Raw genomic sequence first — 13,471 nt, forward strand, 5'->3', positions numbered from 1 at the left:
GATTTGTGAAAATCTTCCATCCTAGGAATTCTTTGTGAACCATTATGTCAGTGCTTTTGAATTGTGAACCTGTATGTCGGTGCTTTTATTTCTTTATGAACCATTATGTTGATGGCTTTGTGATGAGCCAATGTTTAGGCGCTTTAAGCTAAGTGAGACGATCTTTCGTTAGGTCAATCACTTATTTGCGATTGTAATCAAACCGACTACTTAATCATGTCGAATTGCTTATAGGGGCTAACTGGCGTACCAAGGAACCCGAAATTGTTGTATGAGGTCCGCATAATCCAATATGGGGTCCACGCATTGTTTCGCCACACCAGCGCTCGCTGGAACTATCTGGCGCCGCGTTTTTCTTCTTTCGCTAGGCGACAGATGTTATCGCCAGACACCAGCCTTATCATCTGGCGCTGGAGTCGATTCTTTCCTATTTTGCTCTTGCTGTTGCTGCTCGGCTTTGCTCCAAACTTTGAACTTGGTTGTTTCCAAATCCGCTCAAATCTTTTGTAAATTAAAGCTCTTCATCTTCAATTTACTAATCCATGTAATTTTGCTCAAACTCTTTTCATCTTGGAAGAGTCTCGTGCGGCGTATTCGCGGTTTTTCGAAAAAAAAATCGGGAATGTTCTTGTTTTCTGGGATGCACCTGTATTTATACTTTTGATTATAGGACTTTGCTCATTTCTTTAAATATCTTAGGGTTGACCTAAGGTTTAGTGTTGCTTGACTCATTGAATTGACACGACTCAAGGTAAAAACTTGACTCAATGATGACTCACTTCATGTGACTCGTGTGTGCATAGTGTTGACTCAATGTGATAACACGACATGACTCAATGTGTACATGACTCGTGTGTGCATTGTAATGTGATTTTTCGTCATTTTTGTGGAGGGTACCGACTTTCACTCGAAAAAGAAAGACGCGAAAATGAATCGAAGTTTTTAAAGGTGCATGTTGAATGAGCTTAATCAAATGATTTGCAATGGATTAATTCATCCTAAGCTATCTCAATTTTCGACTCCATGATGAAAGTATTTGGTTAACTTAGGCACGGAGGCTAAGTACTTCGTACGTTGTGATGCAATGATAAGTGATGAGTGATATGACAAGGCATGCTTCAATGTTGTGTTAAGATTTCATGACAAAGGATTCCTAAGGGAAGGACTATTTGGTCATGTATCTGTGCAGTGTATGAAAGTGACACTAGGGTTAGGTCGCAAAGGCTAAGTGTGTTGAAAAATATATTAAAAAGAGTCAAATGGTGGTGACTCTTAGGCTAGGTAAGCTAATGATGTAGGAATCAAGCCCCCAAGTCTAGCTCTAAGTGAATAGGGATGAGCATTGGAGATCCTTTGATATGATCATGATGAATATAAATATGAATGAATTTTTATTACGGCCGCACCTCGATGTGAGGTTGCCTACGTATCCGTTAGGAATCAGGCCGAACGTAGCTCTAGCCGAACCTCGCACAAGTGTATGTATACCTCAAAAAGGTCTTTTGAAGGGTTATAACGTGGTTAGGCTAAAGGTTTGAAGAAGAAGGGGATAAAGGCTCAACACCCTAGATAAGCCCCAAAGGTGTGCAACCTTGATTTTGAATCTTTATATTTTTATGCTTGAGGGTTTTAATTCTTTTTTAGATCTCTTTTCTTATTTGCTTTTGCATTTATTTTATTTTTATAAGTGTGGGAAATCTCGATCATGCGGCCTATCACTAACTTGGCATTCATGTTTCTCAGGCGCGGTACTGAGCACTCGATAAGAAACGCAATCTGAGACGTGTTCATATCAAAGACATTGGAACACTTGCCCTTTTGTGCACTTTTATTTATTTTTTGCTTATTTATTTATTTTGATCTTTTGAAATCACTTAAGCTTTAGGTAGATGTGGGTTGAAAAATGAAAGGTCTATAGCTAGACGAAGCTCAAAGTGGTTTACCAAAAAAGGATTGCATATTTGAAGGGTGAAAGGTGATATGATGTGGCTACAAGGGGTGCCTCAAATCATTGGTATACCTTGTGCTTAGTTCGACAATGAATTTTTTTTTTTATTATTTTTTTTATGTAATGAGATTATCATATGCAAGAAAATAAATGCTCGTTTTTATTAAAGGAAAGACATAATGGTCCTACAAAATAAATCTAGGGGAAAAGATTAAAAAAAAAAAAAAAAAAAAAAAAAAAAAAAAAAAAAAGGTGCCTATGCTAGACTTATTGGGGAAGGGATAAATAAAAGAAAAAGAAAAAAGAATTTCACGAAATCTTGTCGTTGAAACTCGCCTCTTGTCTTGTGTAGTTTGCTTCATCATCACTCGCTCTTCTTGTTAGCTAGAGGCATGGGAAGCTTGTTAATATCAATCAAATGTTGGATAGCCTCCTTTAGCATCCAACAGCTCTCAGTAGATTGACCCCTACCTCGATGATATTTGCAATGTGCATTTGGATTCCAACTAGGCAATCTCTTTTCAGGTGCGGGATCTTGAATAGGTCCAATGGGAGTAATGAGTCCCTTGGCATGGAGTCGATCGAAGGCGGTATTGTAGCTCATCCCAATGGGGGTGAAGTCTTTCCTTAGTTACTTCTTAGATGCTTGCTAAAACTTCACTGAGATCAAAGGTACTAACATTGTTACTAGAGTGGGCGTTTTTAGAGGAAGAAGGATTGTCGATCTTCTTTCCTTTCCATCCACTGTTCTTGCTATTGTTAGTAGCTTTTTGCTTTGCGAGGTCATATTCGATCTCGATGCCTATGTCATAGACGGCTTTGAAAGTATTCAAGTTGTGTTGATATTTTAAGTGCTTTGAATACTTTTCTTGTAAATTTTTTATGAATATCCTCACATATTCTTTTTCAGAGGGCACCTCAATCATTTTAGCGAACGTTTCCCTCCACTTATTGAAGAAATAAGTAAAGCCCTCATTCTCTTTTTGTCTTAGCATCTCAAGTTGTCTATAATCTTTTGACTTGAATATTGCATTTATACATATCAATGAAAGCGTTTACAATAGCATCCCAAGTAGAAGTTTTCTCTTTATCAAGAGAAAAGAAGCATTGTTGACGAACGGTTTCAAGAGATAAGGAAAACAAGGAATGAAAGACTTTCCTATCAATCCCCTTGATGTTCATAATAGTTTCAAAGGCTCTTAAGTGAAGATAAGGATTATCTGTTGCCTTGAATTTAGGAATGTCAGTGGCATTGAATTTCTGCGGAAGAAGCTCCTTGTCGACCAAGACCCCTTGCGAACTGATGCTTTAGAATTTATAGTCATTGGATATCTTGCTCAAGGTCTCTTACATGAGATCAATTTGTTGTTGCTTCACAGAATCATTGATTTTGAGGGTTAAAGCCTTCAACACCTCAGTTACATCAGTCAATTGATTCCTAAGTTCATTGACTTCTTCTTGAATTGCCATTATCTTCTTAGCTTTTCTTTTTTGACAAACCGGTTTATCAAAAATTTTAACTTGAATAAATGTGTTGTCCTTGATTAATCGCCCTTCTCTTCTTGACCAAGTACTGTGAAAAGGGAAATTAGGGATATTCATTGTTAATTATTCGATTCAAACTCTATTCAACATGCAAGGATGGAAGAAGGTAGGAAAAATGAAGGTTGTGATATGGAGGAATCATGTAGATAATGGAAAGACATGTAGATGGAGAAATATGAAAAAATTAGGAATAGAATGTACCCCCAACTCAAATGATGGAAAAAACTGACTTATGCATGAACCTAAGACATGGTCATGGTGTGACATACATATTAGTGTGTGCTTTATACTGTGAGTGCAAGTGACATGCTTTGACTCTTGTGTAAGACCATGAGATGCAGTGCCTAGACTCAATTAAGGACTTTACAAAGGTATTGTTATTAACAAAATAGTCGAATTGATTAGCGAACTGTTTAATTAGACTCATAGTGATGACTCGAGCAAAATACCGAGCTGTCGTCAAAGCAACAGGACTGTCGCCGCACTTTGCAGTGTAGCGCCAAACGACAGAGTTGTCGCTAGGCGCTGCGAAACAAAGAGTGGCGCTGCAGTCCAAATCGTGGCGCCATTGCTGGAACGTTGATCGGGGACTGCTTTCGGTATTATTACTCTATGGGACATGCCTAAAGTCGTACTAAGTCAATTCCGATTAAATTATTAGACTTTAAGTACTCAAATTAATTAATTAGGAAAAGTCCTTTTAGTCGTTAATCAGTTTATTTAGTCTGAAACACAAGTCAAACAAATGGTTAGGAAAAACACATAGATTATGCACAACAAATAATGCACAATTAGGCAAGTAGGCACAATATGATGCAATGAGTTTGCAACCTAACCATGGCTCTAGTTCTCTAAAGTTCGGGATATGGGTTAGTTAAAGAGGGTCCATGGTAAATTGTCCAGATGCACCGCGCGGAAGCCTTACCTTTTGAAGGGTTGGCGCAAATGGATGGGACACCGCGAGTTAAAAAAACTCGCTTCCATGGTTTGGTGAATTCAACATTCTCGGATGTACTCTTTGTTGCACAGAACGTTCAATCAGGTAGATGGAGCATGAATTCCCAGAGGGTTATGTCCATATGTAGAACACATATGGGTTTCAAAAAAGTGAGAAAAACTCAATAAGGAAGCGGGATCGAGCAAACAGTGTAAAAAACTGGTCAAATTAGAACTTGGCGCCAGCGAACAAAGGCCGTCGCAGCGATGTGTTTTCTAACGCCAATTCCTACATGCCTCAACAGCTTTCTATGCTTGATATAATTTTCCAGTTTTACGCAGCATTATTTCGATCCTATTTTGTGAAAGATATTTCTCAAATTTCCTACGTATAAAAATCCTATGTTTTTAACTCATTATGGATGGTCTTTCCAATGAAATATTTTTTATTCATGTGACAATAATGTTAATCAAAATTACGCACATGAAATACTTAGAACTTTTCGAGTCTCATCCACTCATTCTAAATCATTGCCAAAATAAATTTTAAGAATTAAAATAGAAATCTTCCCTAGTGGAGTCGCCAAAAACTTTAGGGATTATTTCAAGCATAACCCCAAACTTGAACCCCATTGTGATCATACACTTAAGCATGGTGGCGTCCAAAGGGAAAGAAGCTAGAGCAAAAGAGTCGCTTACAAGTTTTAGGAACTTGTAAACCATTCACGAGGTGAAGGTTACACCCCTTAACGATCCAAGAGATCGAAAACTCCAATAGGTCTGGAACCATGACTGGTAGTTCGAGGATGAAGGTACAAATCCAATCTAAAATAGAAAGAACCTGCCCTAATAATAGGCCTCTACTTTATTTTTCTCATATTCATGTGTGCTTTCTGACTAACATGCAATCAATAGGTTAACCCTAAAATTGTTTTTAACTATGGTTGTTGAACATTAATCCACAAATAAATCTATTATTGGCGATCACTTGAACTATAATCAAATTAACCCTAAACAAGATTATTAATTATCTTATATAAGCGTGATTACAAGTACCAATTCCCTTTAAACATGCATAAAAGTTGTGATCAAGCAATAACAATAAATAAATATCAAGCAACATAATAATCACAATAACAATCATAATCATAATAATAATGTTAAAGCATAATAATAATAATAATAATAATAATAATAATAATAATAATAATAATAATAATAATAATAATAATACTAATACTAATAATAATAATAATAATAATAGTAATAATAATAATAATAATAATAATAATAATAATAATAATAATAATAATAATAATAATAATAATAGCAAGATCTTAGGCATGATACTAACAAAATTAATAACAAACCCTACCATGTCACTAAGCAAAAAAAAATCAAAGCTTTAACCCTAACATGATACTAACATAATATTAGGAAAGAAGATAGGAAGCATCATAGGAATCATAATTGATATAAGCAATTCACCCTAAATATCATACTAAGGAAAGCATCTAATCATGATACTAGGAATCAAAATAGCAACCTAAACATGATTTCTATATTGTTGGAAAGCTCTTTTCAAACCCGACCCAACTACACTATTATTGGACCCTTGTCATGGACCAAACTAAACTGGATTTGATGTTTTCTTAAAATAGGTTTTCAAAAACAGAGAGAAAGAAAAGATTTAGAAACTAACCGCAACACTAGACTTTCCACACTTTCACTTCATTCAATTATGATTCGACATGAAAGGTACTCATCACTGGGTTTGGTTTTGGGGAGACTGTAAGCGTCGTTCGAAGTGCGCCTACGTTAAAGCATGTGTAAATATGCTTGGCACTCATAGGAAGTAGGAATTGACATAATACGATTAGGGACATGGAAAGTAGGGATCCGCAAACAAGTTTTTGAGGAACTTGTAAACCGTTCACGGATCATAAAAGGCAACCACGATAAAGAGACAACGATAGGTAACAACGATTGACCCGTGAAGGTTATACACCGTTCATAATCCATGAGATTACTAACTCCATATGGTTCGGAACCACGAAAGGAGGATTGGGGATGATGGTACGAAGTGAGTCATGGAGTCACATTCGCCCGTATTGGCCTCTACTCGATTCTTATAGTGAAAAGTGATTCCTGCGATCTCAAAGGCATACAAACAAAATATTCAATTTGCTCCAAACTATTATTAAGCTAAATTGGTTTAATATTAATGCAACGCATAATTCTAAAAAACCGTGATCACTTGAATTAATAACAAGATTAAAAAGAAACCTAAACCAGTCGTCCAAATTATCTTATTAGGCGTAATTTTCAATTACATATTCCCTTTAACATGCAATGTGGTGATCATAATAACAATAATAGAATTAACATTAATATTGGAATACATTCAACAATAATAGCGTTAGTCAAATCAAATAATAATAAATCTAATCATGATATTAGCAATATTAAAATAAAAATAAGTAATTAAATTAATTACTCACATTCCGCGCGTTCCTTTAAATTGCTACATCATGAATAAATTGTTAGTAACTTCAATTAAAATATATATCAAATAGAAATTAAAAAATATAAAAAGTAGAGTTGATTTTGTCCAAACCCTCAGTCAATTATACCTTTCACGCCTTTGTTTTAGTATAGAAGTTCGGGTATTGTATGGACTCCTTGGAGTGCTTAAAGGAAAGAATAGTGAAAGAATGGGGAGGCTAGTGTTTAGGCTAAAGAGGGAGAAGAGAATTATTTTATGATCAAGATTGTTGATGATTGTAAAAGGGGTGATATAACCTCTATTTATAGAGAAAAAAAAGGGTCGAAGAATTAAGATAAGATCCGAATTAAATCGGAATAAAACTCGATAGACTGCAGTTTTTGCGGTTTTTGTTTTTATCATATCTTTTTATCCTGAAATCGAAATAAGATAAATAAGATATCGTTTGAAAGATCTTGAAGTCTAATTTCTAACCCAATTAGAATCAGATTAAAATATTTTATAGAATAAAAGATATGGCCGAAATAGTGAGACGGTTTCAGTTTTGGATAAAGTTTGATATTTTATTCATATCTTTTCCGTTATAGCTCGGAATTGATATTATAATATAGCATTGGAAAGATAATTTTAAGGGCTATCCAACCATATAAAATTTGGATAAAAACTATGAGGCACGAAAATAATATCTGTCTATCTTTAAATGTCTTTCAATTCGAATAAAATTAGGACTTTCAAAAAAAGGAGTTTTGTTCAATTGCAAACTCTTTAATCTTATCTTTTCAAAAGGGATAATTAGGATCTTTTAGAAACTTTTAGAAGCTTCCAATTAATCCTAATTGGTTTAGGAATGGGATTAAATAATTTGGACCCTCCACATGATCATTGGGTCGTAGGTAAGGTGGGCTTAGGTTCGGTTTGGGCTCATTTTAATATTTTGGTCATAACTTATTCGTTATAACTCGGATTTGGGCTTTTAATATATCGTTGGAAAGCTCTTTTAAAGCCCCATCTAACTATTCAATCATTGGACCCAGATTATGGACCAAAATAAATTGGATTAAACATTTTTATAAAAAGGACACGAAATGAATGATTTTAAAGGATGCGAAATGAATTATTTTGGGTTTAAAGGCACGAAAGATGAAAATAATTTATGATTTGGGGAAATGGGATAGGAGTTGGGTTGGTTTATGAAATGGAAATATGGATTTAAGCACTCCAAGATTAAATACTCAACCCGACCAACAATGGCGGTGAAAGGTTGTTCATCATCAGGTTTGGTTTTGGGGAGACATTTTTAGGTGTCTACAGAAGCCCCCACTTTGACTGAGTTTGTAGGAACGTCGGTTTCGAAAACGATAGTCAAATTAGTTTATAGGGACGGAGAATGATTTAAAACGTTCGGCGATCCTAAATCACTCTGTATACGCCGATACTTGCAAAAAATGTTAATTCCACATATTAAAGAGTAAAGGGATAGAACGCTTATCTGACACTAGTGTATCAGTGACAAATGAGTTTGGTATTTTCCTATGCTTGAAGGAATCTACCGGATAACGTTTGTTGAATGCTTTCCATGCTTGAGGAAAGCCGACAGATGAGTTTGGTAGCTTTCTAAGCCTGAAGAAACCTACCGAATGTCACTTTTCATGCTTGAGGAAAGTCGACGTATGATTTTAGCGTTTTTCTATGCTTGAAGAAATCCACCGATAATGCTTTCCATGCTAAAGCCGACAAAGGAATTTGGCGGTTTTCTATCCTTGAATAAATCCACCAAATAATACTTTCCCTGCTTGAGAAAAGTCGACAGATGATGAGATTGCAAGTCTCTATGTATCAAGAACCTTGCGTCATGAAATGATGGTGGTTCGTGGGCTGTAGATGGTCCGCTTGTCCCCGGACGTGGGTTGTAGATGGTCCGCTTGTCCCCGGACGTGGGCTGTAGATGGTCCGCTTGTCCCCGGACGTAGGTTGTAGATGGTCTGCTTGTCCCCGGACGTGGGCTGTAGATGGTCCGCTTGTCCCTGGACGTGGGCTGTAAATGGTCCGCTTGTCCCCTGACGTGGGCTGTAGATGAGACCTGCAAAATAAAATTTGCCAAGGGACTCGTATACATTGTGATTGACTTGACCAACTGACTTGACCAAGTTTGATTTGACATGACATGACATGTGTATGACTTGTGATTGTGTGTGTCTTGAGTGAGTGTGCACTGACACAAGCAATTAAAAATGCAAAAGAAAAAAATTTATGTCATTTTTGTCATGAGTGGAGGGTACCGACTTTCTCTCGAAAAGAAAGACGTGAAAAATGAAGTTTTGTTTTTAAACTTCCCCAAAATAAAATTCATGATAAAAAAAGGGAAGAAGTTTTGAACTTCCTTGTTGAGCAAGACAAAATGAATCACATGGATTTTATTCTTGTCATAATGAACTTCTCGTCTTGAGTATAATGTATGCATGATGCATGTTCTTAGGCCAGGAGGCTAAGGACAATTACATCATGTGACACGATGAATGAACTTAGGTCATGGAGCTAAGCATCATATATGGTGTAAAGAAATGATCTTGAACGTCACTTAGGTCTGGAAGCTAAGCACGTATACAGATGAAGTGATTATTGAGTATTGCAAAATGAATGTTGCTTAGGTCAAGGAGCTAAGCACGATATTCTTTGTATGATTAAAAATCATTGATATATAAATGTTGTTCAGCACATTATGCGATGCGTGAAACAATGAATATTGCTCATGTCAGGAAGCTAAGCAAGTATACAATGTTTCTTGTAATGAATGTTGTCCCGAAAGACGATGAAACATGCACAGTGTTGAAGATTCCATGATAAAGGGTTCTTAAAGGGAAGGATGATTTATATGGATATGGATGTGTGAGTGAAGTGTGTGAATGTGATACTAAGGCTGGCTGCAAGGGTTATGGTGATGGAAATAGATGTGAGAAGAGTCAAAGATGATGACTCTTCAGGATGGGTGGGCTAAATGATGTGGGTTCAAGCCTCCAAGTCTAGCTCTAAATGGGTAGGGGTAAGCATTGGATATTCTTTGACTCAATCAAGCATGGGTATGAATATAAATGTGAATATGAATGTGAATGTGACCGCACCTCGATGTGAGGTTGCCTACGTATCCATTAGGAATCAGGACAACGTAGCTCTAGCCAAACTTTGCACAAGTGTGTGTACATCTCAAAGAGGTCTTTCAAGGGTTGTAAGGTGGTTAAGCTGAAGGTTTAAGGAAGAAAGGGGTAAAAGGCTCAAGACCCGAGAGAAGCCCCCAAGATATGCAATTGTGTATTAGACTTTGCAAGTTTTATTTTTCATATATTTTTTTATTTTGAATTTTGCAAGTTTATTTTCATTTTTTCTTCTATTTTTTTGCTTTTTTCATTCTTTTGAATCAATGTGGGCAATCTCAGATCATGTGGTCCATCACTCATTTAGCATTCATGTTTCTCAGGCACGGTACCAAGCACTCAATGAGAGACGCAATTTGAGACGTGTTCATATCAAAGACATTGGAACACTTGCCCTTAGACATTGTTTTATTGTTGTTTTTCTGCGTTTTTTTTTTTACTTGCTTTTTGAATGTTATACAATTACACAACTTCCAATCCCAGGGTTAAGTAAATGTGGGTTGAAGAAATGAAGGCCAAACATTAGACGAGGCTCAAAGTGGTTGATGAAGAAATGGATATATGATTGAGTGGTTAATGGGGAATGAATGGGTTGCAAAGGTAACTCAAATCATTGGTATACCTTGTGTTCGGTACGACAATTTTTTTTTTAATCACATGATCGAATGTAAGAAAGGGATGCTCATTTATGAGGAAGGTAAGAAATGTGACACATAGACACATGGATAAGGAGAACCTATGCTAGACTTTTCAGGGGGGGAAGGGTTTGAAACAAAAGAAGAAGAAAACATGAAATCTTGGTGAGAAGCATGCATCGTGCATTGTCTTCATGGTTGTTTATGAGTAACTTCTTGCCGCCTAGTGAGAAAAAAAAAAGTTTCTTGTTGTTGATGCTTTGATTGGAAGGAAAGAAGGAAGGAGTGGCGTTCCCCTTATTCTTCTACTATTGCCTAGTGATATTAGACTCAAGTATTGTGTAAGGATGAACTCACTTAATGCATTCACTCAATACTCGGATTGAAAAGGAAAAGTGTATGAAACGATTTTGAAAACTGATGGGAAATACTCCACTCATTCCTATTACGACGGAAAACGATGCATGCATGGTCCTAGTATACGATCATAAACAATATAATGCATTACTCGAAGACAAATTGTGTGCAATTACTCAACATGTGTGATTAGGTGAGTATATTAAGACACATGGTATGATCGCATGGCTAGACATGAGAACGTTGTGAAAAACAAAGGACCCAATGACCAAATAGCACGGAAGACTAAAAGACAAACTAAATTGATTAATTTTGTCCAATTTTAACATTTATGCTATTTACTAGGTGAAAACGGTCCATTGGCAATCATTTGTCATAAATACGATCAACAACAATCAAATAAAAAAAACACATGTTAAGGTTAGCATAAAAAATCACAAGAAACTAGGAAGAGGACTAGAATTTTAGAAGAGTTATGACTCATGGGTATAAAAAATAAATAAATAAAAAATAAAAATATATAATCCTATGTTATACGAGTTGACACGGATTAAAGGACTTGGCTAAGACTAACTTGACACGAAAAAAAAAATTTAAAAAAATAATAAAATAAAATAAAAAAAAGTTGACGCTAAAAAGACACCTAAACTGGACAGATTGTAGTAAATCAGTTATAATTTTTTATCTGTGACTCTGATTGAGACTAAACCAACTTCAAATGAAAGATAAAATTCGGGGCTACAGATACATTGGTGGCACAACAAGTAACTCTTTCTAGAACTCCGGCTATGACCAAAACAAGTTGACACTTGTGCAGTATACGGGAATTAAAATCCGGGTGACTCAAAAATTAAAAAAAAATCTATGGCTCAACTCTAATAAAAAAAATGGGGGGTTTGATAAGAGAAAAATAAATTTTAAAAAGGTCAATAAAAAAATGCACACATAAGCATATCGTCACGCATGATGTAATGAAGTTCGCAACCTATAATCAAGTTCTATGTTCGACTATGGTCAAACTTTTGGGTGTCAAAGGGTACCATGGTTAAGAGTTTCGACGCGTTAGCAAGGCAACCTCCCTTGAGGGTGTATTCCAACGGGCGGCTCCACGAGTTCGTGATGAAATCGAACTCGACTCCATGGTTTGGGTGGATTTAAAAACTCGGATGAACCCTTATTGCCATGAGCGTTTTCGGGTTGATAGAGCATAAATCCCCCGGACTAGCCACATACGTAGAACACGTACTGTTGTGGAAAAATAGGTAACCTAAAAAAATCATATGCATATGTGACAATGCCAATTAAATCTCAGGAATACAATTCAAGAATCTTTCAAGTCTCATCCACTCATCTTAATCAAATACCGATCACTCAAATCGATAAATAACCAAGAATCCTCCCCAGTGGAGTCGCCAAATTGTAGGCGTCGTTCGAAGTGCGCCTACGTTAAAGCATGTGTGAATATGCTTGGCACTCATATGAAATGGGAATTGACATAATACTATTAGGGACAAGGAAAGTAGGGAGCCGCCAACAAGTTTTTGAGGAAGTTGTAAACCGTTCACATATCATAAAAGCCAACCACGATAAAGGGACAACGATAGGCAACAACGATTAATACGTAAAGGTTATACCCCATTCATAATCCATGAGATTACTAACTCCATATGGTTCGGAACCACGAAAGGAGGATCGGGGATGATGGTACGAAGTGAGTCATGGAGTCACATTCGCCAGTATTGGCCTCTACTCGATTCATATAGTGAAAAGTGATTCCTGCGATCTCAAAGGCATACAAACAAAATATTCAATTTGTTCCAAACTATTATTAAGCTAAATTGGTTTAATATTAATGCAACACATAATTATAAAATACCGTGACCACTTGAATTAATAACAAGATTAAAAAGAAACCTAAACCGATCGTCCAAATTATCTTATTAGGCGTGATTTTCAATTACATATTCCCTTTAACATGCAATTTGGTGATCATAATAACAATAATAGAATTAACATTAATATTGGAAGCAATTCAACAATAATAGCGTTAGTCAAATCAAATAATAATAAACCTAATCATGATATTGGAAATATTAAAATAAAAATAAGTAATTAAATTAATTACTCACATTCCGCGCGTTCCTTTAAATTGCTACATCATGAATAAATTGTTAGTAACTTCAATTAAAATATAAATAAAATGGAAACTAAAAAAATAAAAAGTAGAGTTGATTTGGTCCAAACCCTCAGTCAATTATACCTTTCACGCCTTGGTTTAAGTATAGAAGTTTGGGTATTGTATGGATTCCTTGGAGTGCTTAAAGGAGGGAATAGTGAAAGAATGGGGAGGCTAGTGTTTAGGCTAAATAGGGAGAAGAGAATTATTTTATGATCA

Source organism: Chenopodium quinoa, unplaced genomic scaffold (assembly GCF_001683475.1).
Source record: "Chenopodium quinoa cultivar QQ74 unplaced genomic scaffold, ASM168347v1, whole genome shotgun sequence".
Lineage (NCBI taxonomy): Eukaryota > Viridiplantae > Streptophyta > Magnoliopsida > Caryophyllales > Amaranthaceae > Chenopodium > Chenopodium quinoa.